We start from the raw sequence: 17,435 nt of genomic DNA, 5'->3' as shown, positions 1-17,435 counted from the left end.
GGAATGCAGATTGGTACAACCACTGTGAAAAACGGAAATTTAGTTAAAAAATCTAAAACGTTAAAAATGGAATTGCATGATCCAGTAATTCTATTACTGCGTATTTACACAAAGAATATGAAAACATTAAGTTGAAAAGATGTATGCCTGCCTGTGTATACTGCAACATTATTTTCTATAGCCAAGATACAAAAGCAGCCTAAGCATTCATCAGTAGATGAATGGACAGAGAAGATGGGATGTCTCTACACCATGGAATATTACTCAGCCACAAAGAAGAATGAGCTCTTGCCATTTGCAACAACATGGATCCCTCTAGAGGGTATAGTGCTAAGTTAAATAAGTCAGATAAAGAAGATAAATACCATATGATTTCGCTTATATGTGGAGTTTAAGAAACGAAACAAATGCACAAAGAGAAAAAGACAAACAAGAGAACAGACTCTTAAGGGAACAAACTAGTGGTTGCCAGAGGGCAGGTGATGGGGACGATGAGTGAAGTAGATCAAGGGGATTAAGAGTATACTTTTTTTAAAGAAAAAGTTTGGATATCTGCTCAAAACTTTCTGAATGAGACCATTTAATTGTCCACTGACATTTCTGAAACTCATTAACGTTGCATTGAGAACCTTGTTAGATTTTGAAAAAGCATCCTGGGAACAGACCGCTCTGAGTAGGCTTATGTTGTTCTACAAGACATAGCCTCGGGTCTGCTCTTGGTCCCAGATCAAGTACAAATTGGAAGAGAAAGAAGAATTTGTCTAAGGGATAGCTGGTTCCATTATTTTTGATTTATCAAAATAAGAAATGCATTTTCACCTCTCACATGGAAATGGCAAAGTTAATATGAAATATGCCTTTGGAGGACCTGGTAATTGAAATTACTACAAATTTTGCTCGTGAAAGAGGAAAAAAGAGAAACACTTCCTTTTACCTGAATGTTAGATCGGAAATTTAATTTATGTTGCAGCTTCCTCTTTGAAAAATAAATTTTTATTGAGATATAATTTAAATACCACAGAATTCACTCTTTTTAAGTACTCCACTAAGTAGTTTTTAGTATATTTATAAAATTATGCAGCATTCACCGCTATCTCATCCCACAGCATTTTCATCACCAGTAAAAGAAATCCTGTGTGCCTTACCAATCACTCCCCTTCTCCTCTCCCATCAACCCCTAGAAAACACTGATATGCTTCTGTCCCCATGGATTTCCCTAATCTGGGTATTTCATATGAATGGAATAATAAAGTATGTGATCTTTTTGTTTCTGGCTTTTTTTCACTTAGCATACTGTTGTCAAGATTTATCCATGTACTTCATTCCTTTTGATGGGTGGATAGTACTCATTTGTGTGGATATACCACATGTATTTATCCATTCATCTGTTAGTAGACATTTGGATTATTTCTAGAAACTTCTTGACCATCATGAATAATGTTCTATGAACATTCATGTATAAATTTTTCTGTGGGTGTGTGTTTTAATTTCCCCTGGGTATATACATATACGTGGAGTTGCTGGGTCATAGGGTAACTCTAACTTTTTGAGGTATATCTAAACTGTCTTTAAAGTGGGGGCACCATTTTACATTCCCACCAGCAATGCAAGAGAGTTGCAGTTTCCTTACATCTTTCCCATTATTTGTCATTTGTCTTTTTGATTACTTAGAGTTTTCTTCACATAGAAAACAAAGTCCCCAAGATTATTTGTACCATAGGTGATGTTCCCATATTCTGATATGTATCCCTACTGATTATAAGTAGAAGGTTAGGATATGGGTAAAAGAAAATTTTCATTTCATAAATTTTATTTCTGACTTGAACCCTTTTCATAGCAGCCCCACATGGAAACTACTGTTTTACCTGCATTAATAAAATATCATCATTTGAGAGCTTGAGTAAACCTGTCACGCTTTTAAAGGAACAAAGGTTAAAAGTCACTGTCCTTCAGATTACTGTTACGCATTCATTCATTGTTTAAAAATAACAAGTTTATGATGGAAAAATAAGAAAAGCCTATAAAGTATGTCTCAAACATAGAAAATCACTCTCTATTACCAGTTGTTTTTTATTTGCCCCTAAATTTTTTAATATGGTGTTAGGGTAAGAAAATTATGGTGGATTTTAATTTTTGTGGTTATCAGTCTTTGCTAACTCTGACAAACACATATTTGTCTCTTACCTTTCTAGAGATTCTCTAATGTATTAGTTACCATTTTTAAGGAATAGCACATACGTAAAATTTATTTTGTTAAAAAGGTGTTGAATATTATGTTTAGAATTAGAAAACTTTTATTATTTTTATAATTCATTTAAGCTTTTTAAAGTACTTTAGAGATCAATAAAAAGCTTCTCCAGTTTGCTCGAGGGAAATGGAGGTATTGATGAGTGGAGCGATTTTGCAGGGAACCATAACAAAATATTAGAATTCTGAGAACGAAGACCGGGGATTTATGGGAGCTAGTCCAGTGCTTGGACCAGTGGTCAGACACCCTCTCTTTCTCACAGAGCTACCTTTGCAAACTCACTGGCATTGGATGTTTTAAAGCAAAGGGCCAATATGAAAACTTATAAAGGATTAGTTTTGCCCTTTATGAGTGACAGCTGCAGCTGTGCTTACATGAGTGAGGAAAGCAATTACAAGGCCCATCGGTTTTCAAGCCGGAGATCTGCAGCCGTTCGCTAGCTGGGGCCAAGAAAAAAATTCTTTGCGTAGAATGTACTGAAGTTCTTCAGTGTAGTCCACCTCAGGGGCCAGGTAAAGGCATTTGTGCAGCGGAAATTAAATTAGATTACTTCCTTCTACTGATGATGACTGAGTGTGATCATTATGTCTTGAAAGCAGGGGGATAATTTAGATAATCTCTTAAACTCTATTAATCCTGTGGCTCCTTGATTTCTATTCCTTATGGCCTACAAATATCTTTTTATTTAATGAGATGATTCTCGTCTACTTGATTTGGACCCACAAGTATTCATCCTAGTTTCTGCCTCCTGGGCTTTGGAGCGAAGGGACAGCTTTCTCTAGTTTCATGCCAGGGTTCCGCTCAAAAACTTGAAATGGCTTATGATTGACTACACATTAGTTTTAAGTTCTTTTTGACTTAAGAATACAATTTTTAAGTTTTTAATTGAGGTTCTCTCTCTGAGTGTGTGTCTGGCTTTGTCCAAAAAATGTGAGCCAAATTCATGTGCATCACTTAGGAGCAGAGGCTTAAGAGGCGGTGAGAGATTTGCCATCTCTCTTGTCCCCGCACAGGGATTTGCAGGGTTTGCGATGGTGGTGATCCATTAGCTTGGGTGTCTGAATGAGGATGGTTGGAGAAACCTCTGCTGACCTACCAAGGACCTATAACAAGAGGGAGAAATAAACCTTTGTTGTTTTAAGCAGCTGGAATATTAGGGTGGTTTGTTAACTGCAGGAGAACTGCTGACTCAGACTCTTTTCCGGGTAAAACATTTAGGGAATGCAGTTAGAGCAAATAAACAAGCAAACACACAAAAAACCATATTTAACCCCAAAGAGAGGGGCACCTGGGTGGCTCAGCTGGTTAAGAGTCTGCCTTTGGCTCAGATCATGCTCCTAGAGTCCTGGGGTCAAGCTGCACGTGAGGCTCCTTGCTCAGTGGCATCCTGCTTCTGCCTCTCCTCCTGCCATTCTTTCGCTCTTTCTTTTAAATAAATAAATAAATAAATAACATCTTAAAAAAAAAAAGGAGAAGGAAGAAAACAGTTGAGGTTTGTAACTATAGGCATATCTTAGCAATAGCAATACACACGTACATATTTTAAAAGTGATGTATTCATGCGGTTCTATCAACAGCATTTATGTACATTGTTCCACAGGTAGAAGGCTAAGAACATTGAATGTGTTATCTTTTTTTTTTAAATAGGTCCCCAATACAATGAGGTAGGAAGTATAATTCTTCTTCTTTTTATAGAAAAAGAAATTGGAAATTTGAATAGTTTGTCATCTTGCGTAATAAGTGCCAGAGGTGTAAGTTTTTTTTTTTTTTTTTTTAAAGATTTTTTATTTATTTATTTGACAGAGAGAGATCACAAGTAGATGGAGAGGCAGGCAGAGAGAGAGAGAGAGAGAGAGAGAGAGGGAAGCAGGCTCCCTGCTGAGCAGAGAGCCCGATGCGGGACTCGATCCCAGGACCCTGAGATCATGACCTGAGCTGAAGGCAGCGGCTTAACCCACTGAGCCACCCAGGCGCCCCGAGGTGTAAGTTTTTATACAAACTTTCATTATAGGCCATCCAACCCCAGAGCTGTTGTTTTAGATCATTTACTCTGTCTTTAAACAATGCCAGTTTGTTAGCAATACACAACGACTGCATTTCCTTGTTAAAAGCATTTTTATGCAAGATGGTTGATATTGTTGCATAGTATTCCATAGTATAATTGTGACAAACAAATTTAATTGGTCCTCCTCTGCTAGACATCTAAATCGCCTCTTAATTTATTCAAGTTCTAAATACTATCATTTACATTCTTGCAGCAGAAAATTTGCACAGATCTTTCTTAGACATACTTCTAAATGCCTACCAATATATTAAAGCTTTTCAATTAAAAAAAATCGCCCAAGCAAATCATATTCTCTAGAAGAAGTGTACCAATATACCCTCCTACCAGGACATAACAGGGGCTCCCTTCGCCCACCAATAGGGACAATTTCAATACTCAACTTTTCTTGATACATTTTGCTCTTGCTGTTATGAGCTTACCACTTATCAAACTCCTTTCATTGACTTCTATAATCATCAAACAAATTATTTTTCTGTAGGCATTATTATTCAGAGGCTTGGGCTTGCTGTATTTGCCTTCTTTGATCATCATTTGTCCTTGTGTCTAAGTCATCTTTTTGTTTGGTCTGCAATCTCGCATGCTTTTGTTACCTGTCCTATGTGCCCTTTGGTTTTCTTTTATCAGACTTGTTCTAAGAGGTATTGTGTATGTTTTAGTCCTTAAGCACACATGAACGTGTACTCCCACAAGGGAAGGTGGGAAGTGGAGGAAGAATGATAAATTGAGGCTAATTACTTAATATTGTAGCTTTTAGAAAATAGAAACTATATCCTCATTTTTATCAATTAGTACATTTTAATTAATGAATTAAGCAAGTTGGTTCAATTCCCTTAGCTAGGAACATACTTTCAAAGAATAATAGCATGCCAGATTCCCACCATCTGGAGATTTTTCAATTACAGCCATAATTTATCTCTTTTACTGGCAAAGCACATCTTTAAATATTCTTGTTTTAGTTATCAGAGAAGTTTCCCATGATGCATGCATTTTTTTAACTCTGTGATTTTTACTCTGATTTTTTTGACATCTGAATCATTATTTTTCTTATTCATGTACACAGAGATGTTATTATTTCAAACAGAGAAAAAGTATTTAAAAAAATGGAAGTTCTCCAGTGTATTTAAAAAAAAAAAAATTGAAGGGGAGGATCTTTCTACATTTTTGCTAAATTTTTTTACAGGTTTATTGAAGTATAATTGATAAACCAAAAAAACTGCACATATTTAATGTATACAATTTGATGAGTTTGGACATATGTGTACACCCATGATGCCATCACCACAGTCAAGATCATGAATGTATCCATGCCTCCAAACATGTCCTTGTGTCCCTTTGTGTGTGTGTGTGGGCGGGGTGGTGTTAGGGATACTTAATATGAGACGTATTTGAAATAGTCAAACTTATAGAAGCAGAAAACAGAGTGGTGGTTGCCAGGGGATGGGAACAGGGAAATGAGGACTTGTTTAATGGGTATAAACACAGCTATATAAGATGGGTAAGTTTTAGAGATCTGCTGTCCTACCTAGTGCCTATAGCAAATAATACAGGATTTTAGACTTAAAAATTCAAAAGAATAGATCTGCAAGCATTTAAATTAAGCACCACACCACCCGTTGTGATTTTGATTATATTTTTAAAATTCTTGGTGGCCTAATTAAATATCTTATTTTAAGTTAGCTGCAGTGGAAAATGCACAGAGTTTTCATGTGACAAGGGAGCCCCGTGTGTTCTTCCCGCAGTATTTCGAGACAGCAAGTAGGATTCAGGTTTACACTATTCTAAGTATATCTTAGATCTACTACATCCGCCAGTGCTCGAGGACTCTGGAATGGTCATGCACTAAATTATGGCATTTTAAACATAGCTGCTAAGGACCACAGCCAAAGACGACGAAGAAATGACCCTGTGAAATTAACGTCTTATTCCTCCTTATCTGGAAGGAATGGCGCTGCTTTCAGTGACTCACCAAATGGGGAAAATATCAGTGAATTTGTAAATCATGTCAGAAATAAAAAATCTGTATTTTGTCATATTATATGATGAAAACTCAGTCCGTGGATCCTCAGGCAGTCTTCCATGGGTCTCTGAGCACACTTGGAACTCCTAGGGCTTCTGCCATAGCTTCTGTTTGTTCTGTTGTCATGGAACGACCCACAGTAGTAGTAGGGCCCCTAAGAAGAGAAAAGCCTGTTTATTATTTGCTTTCTTTGTACTCAGAAAAACTTACTAGAATGTCTTAAATTGTATATGCATCTTCTATTTCACAAAACCTCAGGAATATAGATGTTATTTATCATGACTTTTTCAAAGATAAGGTAAAGATAAAAAGTTCAGGGTCCAAAGAGAACTAAATACAGTGCCTCCAACATCCTCCTTCTGTGTCCTCGTGAGGTGCTGGGACCTCTGCGTGCTGGGACATTTTCTATCCTCAAGGAGGCCAAAGGTGCAGGTGTCCAGAACTGGTGGCTTCCTGGAAGGTCCTGGTTAAATCCAGGGTTAAATCTCTCATTCCTATGAGGAAGGAGCACTTGCTAAACTAAAGGCATAATTTTCATAGATTCAAGGGAATTGCTAAAAAGAATTGAAAAGAGCCAAATTCAATAGAAATGGCAGCCTCATAGAGGATGATTACTCAGGGACTCCTTTTTCCAGTAGGCAATTATCCCTGTTCCTTATTCCCCCTTCGTTTTATGTTGCCTTTCTTCTTGGCATTTTTATATTCAATAGAACTTAGAGGAGAGGAAGAAATTCAGAAGGTGAAACAATTATTTTGTATGTTTATAAAAAAGATGATAGAAGATATTTCAGAGGAAAGTAACAAACTTAGTATTTTTTAATTGCCTGAGGTTTTTCTAATGTATAGTCCAGAAAACTGTATCACTTCCAAGACAGAGTGAATATTTTTTTTGTAGCAGTCAACGATCTTGCTGTAATGTTTTATCTCTGGCAACAGAACATTTTGTGTCAAAGATAGGAATTGATCCAAATAAATAGACAACTTTTATTACATTTTTGCATAATTTTTATGTGGTAAATTGAAAACCAGTGAAATCCTTTGGCTAAGAAAACTTCCTAGTAAGAGGTGCAGCAAATATTGTCAAAATCTATTTGAAATGAAAATAGAAAATTGGACATGAATTCAATCCCAATTTCTTTAAGTGAGCTTAAAATGAAATGTGTGACATCTATGATAATTTTGTTACTACAATTATATATTTATTTCTATTAAAACACTAAACACATAGTGAGGATGTAGTGTATTGCTCTAGTGGTTTTGTACTTGATTTTTATTCAGTAGAAAAATGCAAACCAGATACTTTTAGTGGGAAACAGTAAGGGCTGGCTATCAGCCGTAGTCTTCATGGAACCATGCGCTCTACAGATTTCCATTTTAATAGAAAACGAACGAGGCAGAATGCCATCATTTTGTCTAAGTTTTAATGTCATAGAGCTGATCAGAACCCCATGATTCCTCTTGGACACACAAGATGTTATTAAAGATGTTATTAAAAATTGATGGGGCTGGCCATTGTGCTGTATTCATGTAATGGATGTATTCAATATATAATCATGTGATAACACATAGCCAATTAATGCATCATATTTTCCTTAGTGGTGTTGTTTATAATATTTAATCAACCTTTTATCTACTGACCACCCTACCATGTATCTCTGTGCTAAGCCAGGGGTCAGGAGGATCAGGAAGCCGCATTCTGTTTTTGCTGATAAAGTTTTATTAGAACACAGCCAAGCTCGTTTGTAGGCATATGGCTGCTTTCTTGCTGTAACAGCGAGTTAAATAGTTGCCGCAGAGAGTGTACGGCACACAGAGCCTCAAATAGTCACTGTTTTGCCCTTTATAGAAAAAGTTTGCTGCTCCCTGTGCTAAGGATTTGTGGCAGGTGTGGCCAACCTGGTGGGAAGGGGACTGAGTGTCTTGAGAATGAGAAGAGGAAGATACTGTTTTCTAAAGAAATCTGGGTGCAAATATGGCTTCATGAAGTGAGTTAAACTGGAATTGAGTCCACAGGGAGGAGTAGCATTAGATAATGATTTCGAAAAAAGTGTGTTCTAGGTAGAGGGAACCACATGAACAGAGACACTGAGTTAACGGGAGGATAACTTTTGTAGGAACAAAAAACATTCACTTTTGATGATAAATGAAGAACAAAAAAGTAGTGGGAGACAGCCCCGGGGACACATGCCATCTCTCCTGCCCCCTACCACTTCTCCCCACATTGTGATGGGTTTGACATAGAAAAAGCGACTTCTTTGAAAAACTCTTGTTCTCATAATTGTCTTATGAGGTTGATTGTTAGTAAGAAGGACACACATGGTAAGCATGATTATAAATATGCTAGAATGATGTCGTAGAAATGCGGGTTAACCTGGCTTAGGGCCTACTCCACTGTGTCACTGATGAAATGCCAACCAAGCTTGCTGTAACTAAAGTTCCCAAGATTGAAATCTTCCCACGAACGAGATAAATATGTTCACATCTTTCCTATGCCTATCTCTTTTCTTCCTATACCTCAAATCATGTCTGCTTATTTACTGACAGTAGGAAAAGACAAGCACAAATCTAGAGTGGCTGTTGTATTAAAAGTCATTCATATTAGCAGAGTAGTCAAATGACAACCGTTCAGCAATCAGGTTAGTATCTCAAGGGTCACATTATCTGTCCCAGGTATGTCTACACATACCCATGTGTTTTATTTTTATTTTTTCTTAGTTTTTATTTAAATTCCAGTTAGTTAGCAGACAGTGGTATTAGTTTCAGGTGTGCGATTTAGTGATTCAGTACTTCATGCAACACCCAATGCTCATCGTGAGTGCGGTCCCTAATCTCCATCATCTACTTAACCCAGCCCTCCACCCACCTCCCTTCTGGTGACCATCAGTGTCTTCTCTATATTAAGAGTCTGTTTCTTTTGCCTCTCTGTTCTTTTCTTCACCCCCGGCCCTGCTTCTTTGTTTTGTTTCTTAAATTCCACATATAAGCGAAATCATATGGCATTTGTCTTTCTCTAACTGGCTTATTTTGGTTAGTATCACACTCCCTAAATCTACCCATGTCATTACAAATGGTAAGATTTCATTCTTTTTTATGGCTGAGTAATATTCCATTTCTCTCTCTCTCTCTCTCTCTCTCTCACTCACACACACACACACACACACACACCCCTTCTTTATCCATTAGTATTATCCTCATGTGGTATTTTATTTCATTTTATTTTTTCAGTGTTCCAAGATTCCATTGTTTATGCACCACACCCCATCCATGTGGTTCAGATGACAAAGGGCATCATATCGTGAAGCAAGATAGTGGATTTTGGGTATGGGAGTGGCTCTACACTCAGTCTAGACTTTGCCACTAGCTAGGTATCTGAGCCAGCAAGTCATAGGCTAAAGTGGCAGCAAAACCCTAATGGGACTGTGAACTTAACTTCTTTAGGCTGCTTTCCTGCTCCTTTGTTTCTCTCTGCAGTAAGTGAACTTGACTGTGTTCTGACTCATTTGGGCCCTTACATTTTCTGTTCAGTCACATGGGCTCCATGCCTGTGATTTCCGACTCAACTTCACAACAGACTCTCTATCTGGTTTTGCATAGCTAACTATACAGAGCTGACTGTTCCTCAGGAGAATCAGGTGACTGGCCAAGCTGTTCTTTCTAGACTCTGCTCTTTCCCAAGTGACTGTTTTGAGTATGGAGTAATGCGTTTTTCAGTTATGGCATCCTTTCGTTTGGAATAAAGCAGTTAAGATGGATGAGATTTGGTTCTCCATAAATATTTATTTCTCATGTGATGTCTTTTATTTGGATAAAGGAGGAAAGGCAGGATTCTTTGGCTTCTTATTTAAGTTTCTAAATAACTCTGGCCTCTTTGCTGCTTAAAATATCCATGCCATGTGGATGCTTGTAAATAGTACCAAATGGTCTGGCATGGTACGGTCGTGAGCCATTTAAGGTTTGAATGGTCTCAAGGATGAAACGGCAAATCTTTGAGGTCATTTTTAAGTCCTTTACGAGGACATTGAATTCTTTGCTAGGATTTCTTTCTCTGGATTTCTTCCTAAGGCCCCATATTTCCCAATAGCTAACGAAAGGAGTTTAAAAGATATATTAAAAAATACAAACAGATATAGAGGATAAGGTGACTAGAAAGTAAAGTCTCTTATACTTACTCATTTGATTAATTTGCTAGAAGTCAGGGTATGATTAATGTTACTATTCAATTATAGTTGCAGTGGTGAGACAGACTCCCACAACTTGATGCTCTTGAGTGTAGTTTATTATAATTATGAAAGAGTCAGTAGCAAAACCCAAGGGGCATAGTTTATGTTTGATTCTAAATGCACTCTTCTGGATGATCATACTACATAAAGAGAAAAATCCAGAGGGATTTTTGGGAAATGAGATCCTTTGTGTTAGGTTGTGTTAGGAGGCCTGAAGGTCTTGTGGCTGCACATGGGTTGGGCAGGGCTGCTACAGACTGCATTGTTCATTCCTGTTCTCAAATGTTGCTATGGACAGGCATCAATTTCTTACTTGGGTGGAGAGACTCGTACTCACGGCCAGTACGTGCTTCCTCTCTGTACCTCATGCAGTCGGCCACTTCCATGGTGAGGGCATGTATGTCTGTGGGGTTGACAATTACAGAGATGGTTGTATGGCCCATGACATCCTCACAGGGTGCACTCATGCCATTTTTCGTTTGTGTGACCCCTGAACATTTTTGTATCTTTCTGGATCCTTAGTTATGTTATCTGTAACCACAGTATTATTATAACTGCTCTGTGTCCTCTAAAATGTTGTGAGGGATAAGAAAGACAGTACATGTGAGATTATTTAACTTTAAAACTAACTTGCAATTGTAAGGGATTATAAGGGTTTAACTAAATGACAAAGCAGCTGAACCCAAGGACACAGAATTTATTTTTTAAAAATATTTATTTATTTTAGAGGGAGAGGGAGAGAGTGTGTGCACATGAGTAGGAGAAGGGTAGAGGGAAGGGGCAAGGAAACTCTTGGCTGAGTACAGAGACCAATGCAAGGCTCAGTCCTACGAACCATGAGATTGTGACCTGAGATGAAACTGAGAGCCAGATGCTCAACCAACTGAACCACTCAGGCACCCCAAGGGCGCAGAACTTCATATAGAAAACAAGATCAATATTCACTCACTCATTCATTCATTAATTCAGTCATACATTCAACCTATATTTGTTGGGATCCTACTATGTGCCTAGAGCCAGTCTAGATGATGAGGAAAGAAAAATAAACAAGATAATTAATATCAGGGCTCCCACAGAGTTTCTAGTGAGTTTGTCTGGGGGAAGTTAAATAAGAAAACAAATAATTTCAGTTACTGCTAGAAGAAGGAAGTCAAGATAATATGAAGAGTGTCTGGTGTGGAGTTCGGGGGTTGCTCCAGATAAGGTGTCAGAGACCTTCATGGAGGAGGTTCTCTTTGGCTAGATCTGGGTATTGAAAGGGGATCAAATGAGAACTGAGGAAAGATAGCCAGAAAACAGAAAAACAATGGCGTATACAAAATTTCAGACTCAGATGATGAAGGTTTCCTGGAAGAGATCCACATCAGGTGGGCTTTGTCCTTAAAGAACCCGCAGAGGAGACTGAGAGCTTGTTGAAGAAGAATTTTTAAAATACCAATCCAAACTCCTACCTAATTTAATTTTGTTCATGATGCAGCCTGGGCATCAGGGAGTTTAAAAGCTCCCTGATGATTCTACTATGCAGTCATATTAAGAATCGCTGCTCTGCAGAGTCTGTAATGGACAAAGTCTTGCAGGAAAGGATGGTCATTTGTGCTCTTGCCCTACTTCCCACAGAGCAAACAAGGCTTCGGGGAGTGCTAAGAGTTGCAGAAAAATTACTGCCCTGTGGGGTCTTTTCCTCATGCTCTGTTGAATAGGTGGGAAAGCAATGAGGTGGAGGTGAGGGGAGGGGGGTGCAGCGGGGGTATGGTCTTGGAGAAGGGGGGAGAATAGTTTTCAAAACAGGAAATCACCTCAGGAGGCACAGAAATATGAAAGAATATCGTATGTTTGTTCAAGGACTTGCTCCAGCCCAGTTTTTGTGTATCTGAGGTGGGGGTGAGAATCTGTATTTTTTTCTAATTTATTTTTTGGTGTTCCAAGATTCATTGTTTATGCATCACACCCAGTGCTCCATGCAATATGTGTCCTCCTTATTACCCACCACCAGGCTCACCTAATCCCTATCCCCCTCCCCTCCCAAACCCTCAGTTTGTTTCTCAGAGTCCACAGTCTCTCATGCTTTGTCTCATCCTCTGATTTCCCCCAATACACTTTTCCTTTCCTTCTTCTAATGTCCTCCACATTATTCCATATGCTCCACAAGTAAGTAAAACCATATGATAAATGACTTTCTCTGCTTGACTTATTTCACTTAGCATAATCTCCCCCAGTCCCGTCCATGTTGATACAAAAGTTGGGTATTCACCCTTTCTGATGGAGGCATAATACTCCATTGTATATATGGATCACATCTTCCTTATCCATTTGTCCATTGAAGGGCATCTTGGCTCTTTCCACAGTTTGGTGATTATGGCCATTGCTTCTATGAACATTGGGGTACATATGGCCCTTCTTTTCACTAAATCTGTATCTTTGGTGTAAAATTCCAGTAGTGCAATTGCAAGGTCATAGGGTAGCTCTATTTTTAATTTCTTAAGGAATCTCCACACTGTTTTTCAAAGTGGCTGTTTCAACTTGTATTCCCACCAATAGTGTAAGAGGGTTCCACTTTCTCCACATCTTCTCCAACACTTGTTGTTTCCTGTCTTGTTAATTTTGGCCATTCTAACTGGTGTAAGATGGTATCTCAGTGTGGCTTTGATTTGAATTTCTCTGATGACTAATGATGATGTATATTTTTTCATGTATCTGTTGTCCATTTGTATGCCTTCTTTGGAGAAGTGTCTGTTCATGTCTTCTGCCCATTTTTTGACGTGATTATCTGTTTTTTGAGTGTTGAGTTTAAGAGTTCTCTATAGATCTTGGCTATCAGCCCTTTGTTTGTAGTGTCATTTGTTTGTAGTGTTATTTCATGGGTTGCCTCTTTGTTTTGTTGACTGTTTCCTTTTCTGTGCAGAATTTATCTTGATGAAGTCCCAGAAGTTCATTTTTGCTTTTGTTTCCTTTGCCTTTGGAGACTTGTCTTGAAAGAAGTTGCTGTGGCCAATGTCGAAGTGGTTACTGCCTATGTTCTCCTCTAGGATTTTGATAGATTCCTGCCTTATGCTGAGGTCTTTTATCTATATTTTTAAATAGATTTCCAGTGTAAAGATGAAGCATTTGGGTATGAATGCTGGTGGCATATCTCTTTCACAAAAATGTCGTTCCGTGGCCCTCGATTGCTCAGAAATCTTTGGCCTGTTTTCCAACTTCATAGATTGTTTTCTGAGAACTAACCTGTGGTGCTGTCTTGACCTGAATAATTTGTATTGTAATGAGGGTTTCTTGGAATTCTCTATCAAGAAATTCTTAACCTGGAGTTCATGCAACTCTGGAGGTTTATGGTTGCGTATTGGGGCAATAAGAACCTCTTAAAATAGCACAAATGTGTTGTGAGAACCTTCTTATACTTTTATGAAAAGAGGGTCATAGCTGTTTTTACCAGATTCTAAACAGTCTGCATCATATCAGCCAAAGGTAAACCAAAACAAACACTTTTAGAGAGCTATCACAGCAGATTTTTAAAGAACATATTTTGAAGTACTTGCGCCTAACTATATACTTATAGTGTAATAATTAAATCAGTACATTATACTGCTAGGGATCAAATATAGAAATAGTTTGTAATATTAAACTTAAAATCTAATTGTATATATAACTTATGATTCAACTTGTTTTTTTTTTTTTTAAATGTGTTTATAAGATATAAATTTGGAGTTAAAAAGTGGACCAAGCCCCAAACCATTTTATTCTAAGTCATGAGAATTTGTCACCGAAGTTTCTTATTAGGGTGACTGGAAACACAGACAGATATTCAGACAGGGAAAAAGATAATCCCACTACTATTTTTCTGTCAGAACAGAATGACATTTCTTCTATAATCCTTTTGGGTTTACTCTCTACCCATGAGAGGTGTCCATTCTGATCAATAAATGTTTTAAGTATTGGATGCTTATAAGAGCACAACCTGGCATTCTAGATATAACAGGAGTATGTGAATAAGAACAGAAGGAAATTTAATTTATATGCTAATCAAGTTTCATTAGAATTGTTTTAAGGAGACCCATCTCATTATGTAAAAATAAAGTCTTTTATTAACAAATATAAAAATTTAATAAAGAAATATAATTGGTGTTTTGCAATTCCTATGTGGCTTCAAACTGAGAGTGAGTCCATAAACTTATTTCCAATCAGCGTTCAGTCATATTATTATTGTTCTAACTTTGGCTAGTTCATGTCCTTATTAGTCTTGGAAATATGTAGGATATGGCTAAATTATCAAAGAAAATTCCAGTCCAGTGGGACAGAGCATACAACTCAGGGAAACAGTGGAGCAGATGGATAAACAGGTCATAAAGCAGCCGTAACTATTGGTTGTTGATCTTGAATGATCCATGGTCTACCTTCTGGACTCACAACTTTTCATCATATATCTATTCCTATATTCATTTATTTATTCAATGCAGTTAATTACATTGGCAATATAAAATGACAAGAAAGATCTCTCTGATGTTTACCTAAATAACATAATTTAGGTAGATGTTATTTTGCTTCTAATGTTTTTAGCCTCTGGTTGAATCCAAAGAATTTATTTTTATTATATATTGGTTATACTAGGGAAAAGAAGTTTAATGAGAGTATTTGCTATACATGCAATGTAAGCAATAAATATGGAAAGTGTTCAAGAAACTATAGCTCATGCTTACCAGAGATGGAAGATCGTCAGGAACACAAGGGCAGAGCGTTACGGTGCCCAGATCACACTTCAAAGAAAGCACCAGGTATAGATATCCAAGGAGTCGTTTGGACTTTACATCCTGAAAGAAGTCTAGATTTCTTGACTATGTTTTTGATCCCTTTGCCATTAATTACAGCACTGAAGATATAACAAAATTACACAGCATCGATTTTAATTAAGAGTCTTTTGAGGGCAAATGGCTCAATTCCAATTCAACCAGAAACAAACAAATGAATTAGGTACTCACATAACCAAGAAGGACAGAGGTAGGATGACCTTTAGGATGGATGGAAAGGGACTTAGACAAGCTCATTATCACTCTCTTTCTCTCTTTCTGCCCCCTCACCCACCAGCACACACATTGCTGCTTCTGCCAGAGGTTTGGTTTTAATCGTGCTACTGCAGGTAGAGTTTTCTCAATGTAGGAGGGATACGGATTTTAACAACACCAAAGGTTATATTTTTATTATGCCCTGACCAAAGAAGATGAGAGGTTCTTCCCTTCCAATTCAAGGGAAGAGGGCAGAAATCTCAGGAAAAAACTCAATGGCTTAGGCTGGAACCATGATCAGTTTTGAACTAATACCATGTCCACATGAGAGATGATGGAGTATTGAACTTGGCCCACCTTGGAGGCAACTCTGGCGTGGCGAGGTATAAGATTTCCAGACTTCAGAGAGCCCTTCTGAGCAGAGGAAGCAGTTTTTGCTGGCTATAACTGCGTTTTAGGTTGGTATTGGCCTCGAGACTATTTGATTACATGTAGAGCCTTCTTCATGTGGCAAGGATGATGTATAGCATATTTTCAGATTCATAACCAAAGGACACCACCACATTACAAGGCAGATCATTAATGGCCGTGGTGGATAGAAGAATGGTCCACAGAGACATTCACGTCCTGGTCCCTGGAACCCGTGGATATGTTCGGTTACCTGGCAGAAGGGGAAAGGTGCACACAGAACTAAGATTGCTGATCAGGAGATTATAGTGGGGTATTTGGATAGACCCAGAATAATCACAAGGGTCCTTTAAGTGGAAAAGCAGACAGAAATGGTTTCAGAATCAGAGTGATTCAACCTGAGAAGGACCTAACCTTCTGTTAGTGACTTTGAGGATGGGGGAACGGGGCCGAGAGTCAGGGACTGTGGTCAGCCTCTGGAAATGAAAAGGCAAGGGAACATTTCCCCCAGAGCCTTCAGAAGGAACGCATTCTGCTGACACCTTTATTTCAGCCTAGCAAAATCCATTTAGACTTCTGAACTCCAGAACTATCCAATAATAACTTTGTGTTGTTTTGAGCCAGAAAGTTTGTGGTAATTTGCTATGACAGCAATGGGAAATAATGCAGTAATCCATGGAAATATTCTTTGCTATAGTTAATAGAATATACTTCAGAATCTTTTTCTGAGTGAATTATGTATTCCTTTGAATCATTTTAGACTTTTTGCAGAGAATCCGAGAAGGAATAATGTTAAAAAGATTATTCCTTTTACCACTAGTACTTCATTTGTCAGCATAAACCTAGAAAGATTAGCTAAGGTATAATTTCCTTGTTGACTTTCCTCTTGCATTATTTTAAAATCATGGAAATTAGTTTTAAACACAACTTTATATCATACTTTCTGCACTTACATGAGATCTTACAGTTTATTCCTTGTGTAATATATAGTGTGGGTACATTGTTTTAATTGCCGTATACTGTATTTTGAGCAAGCATAATGTGCATCTTTATTCCATTATTTAATCCATTATTCCACTTAAATGGTGCATGAGCACAATGACAGGATTTTAATATTATGGTCTGAATGTTTTTTCCTGTTTCTCTGTCATAATTCTACATTGTAATTCTGTATGTACATTATTATCTAGAGTAAATAAATAGATCCAATGTATTTGGGGCCTACATTTTGGGAGTCTTTCATAATAAAATGAATTCAAAATTATAAGTTTGAAATTAGAGAAGAATGAATATTTATTTAGGATGAAAAGGGATCAACATTTGAAAAGCTGACAAATACCACAAACACTGTGAAATCCAGAATATGATAAAATTGCAATTTTATGCATCTAGTGTACATGGCTCTATATACTTTAGAACCTGTTTCTTTTCAACTTCCCAAATGTGGGTTGGGCTTAATAAAATGCATTTAGTATTATGACTT

General features: G+C 37.6%; 1 protein-coding gene across 1 annotated transcript in view; it reads left to right on the top strand.

Annotated features, from left to right (window-relative positions):
- ITGBL1 (integrin subunit beta like 1) overlaps nucleotides 1-17,435 on the top strand; it is a 212,384-nt gene that overhangs the window by 114,274 nt on the left and 80,675 nt on the right. The window lies entirely within an intron of this gene.

The sequence above is a fragment of the Lontra canadensis genome, unplaced genomic scaffold (genome assembly GCF_010015895.1).
Source record: "Lontra canadensis isolate GAN:19392208 unplaced genomic scaffold, GSC_riverotter_1.0 scaffold73, whole genome shotgun sequence".
Classification (NCBI taxonomy): domain Eukaryota; kingdom Metazoa; phylum Chordata; class Mammalia; order Carnivora; family Mustelidae; genus Lontra; species Lontra canadensis.
This window is presented reverse-complemented; position numbering and strand designations above follow the sequence as displayed.